Source organism: Cyprinodon variegatus, unplaced genomic scaffold (genome assembly GCF_000732505.1).
Source record: "Cyprinodon variegatus isolate N-32 unplaced genomic scaffold, C_variegatus-1.0 Scaffold1901, whole genome shotgun sequence".
NCBI lineage: Eukaryota > Metazoa > Chordata > Actinopteri > Cyprinodontiformes > Cyprinodontidae > Cyprinodon > Cyprinodon variegatus.
In genome coordinates this window covers 41,820-43,424 of record NW_015152354.1, presented here as the reverse complement: position 1 = coordinate 43,424, position 1,605 = coordinate 41,820, and positions in this window count along the sequence as shown.

Below are 1,605 nucleotides of genomic sequence, written 5' to 3'. Positions count from 1 at the left end.
TAAACGTTCCCGTAGCCATCAACATGGCCGCCACGTCCCACAATTTAACGCGGATCGCACTGCCCTATTCACTTTGAGTATAAACCGGGCTTTAGCGGTTAGGAAGCGGTTTGGGATTCAACCTTCAGGACCCAGCAGGTAAGACTGCAGCTGACTCCTCCCACCCGAGACGAAAAGTTTCACGCTTCACGCGTGAAACTTTTAATATTAATCTTTTAGTGCAGTAAACAGTTTTCATCATACGCTTTACGTAGAGTCATCTAATATAATCTAAAGCATAACTAACTTCTTAGGTCTCTTAATATCATCGGTTCTTCACTTCTTGAACCACATCTCAGTCTTTGGTTCTGTTTTCAGCATTATTTGTTAATTTCCTCAAAAAGATAACTTCCTCATATATTGAAGCAAATACATGTTGCTCTCACTTTAGGATCCAAGTAACATTTTTACAAAAAACATTTCAAACATTATTCTGTATCTTATAGAGTAAACAGCTAGTCCTGATGCTGGGGGAGAAAGTTAATAAACATCCTGGATTATTATTGTGAAACTAGTCTGAATGTTGATTTCTTAGTTTTACTTAAAGTTTTTACAGAGGTACATCTAGTACATTATTTAACGATTCATAGAATCTCTAATTTTATGGAAATTTATTGTTCCATGTTGGCTCCTGTTGATTAAATTTTTTATTTTATGTTGTAGACAGTCTTAATTTACATTTTCCTGATTTATTTACTTTTAGCAGCTTCTTTTGCATCCTCTGATATTTATATTCCATATAGTTTACAGGTAAACATGTTAATTTTACAATCTACTTTGTGCCTAGATAATCACTAGGAGGTTCATATTGAATGTTTCTGTTTAATTAATTTGAATCATGACCTTTTCTAACATAGTCACATAATTTTCACGTGTCTCTATCTTCTGATTTAGTTCTTAATACTATAACGTTAGACTGTTTGTTTTAAATCACTGAATTTGGGAACAAATCCAAAGTATTAGCAGCTAAGCTCTATGTAATATCCATTAATAGTTTCCTACCTTACTATGACATTTGGCACAAACCGTGAGTCTTCCTTCAGAAAAGGTTTAAAGTTTAGCAGCGTCTGTGAAGAGAAACTTAAAGCAGAATAATTAGTACGTTGTTAATGCAGAATGTGCGATTAAAACCTAGTCCACATTGTGTCCTGCATTAAGGAGGCTGAGCCTTGTACTTAAAATAAAACTGGTCTGGAAATGTTTGATCTTTTCCTTTCAAACCTTTGATCAATTAATACATCATGTTTATCAACCTTAAACAGAGAATATAGTCATAATGAAGAAAACTGATTTCTAATATTTGAAATAACATCTGTAGATTCACTGTTGGCTGAATCTTTACAAATCATAGCTGGTGGTTTTTCAACTTAACTGTTCCAAAAACAAACTAAAAGTAAAATAAAGGTTCAAACAGCATCCCATAGGATTCAGGATGTAACCGTTGTAATGATTTACATAGTGGCAATTAGTAAAATATTCTGAACATTTTGAAGCTTATTAATTACTGTTTTTAGTTTTCCCAATATTAATTCAGTTTTTGTAAAGTAAACATCTAGCCTGACGTAG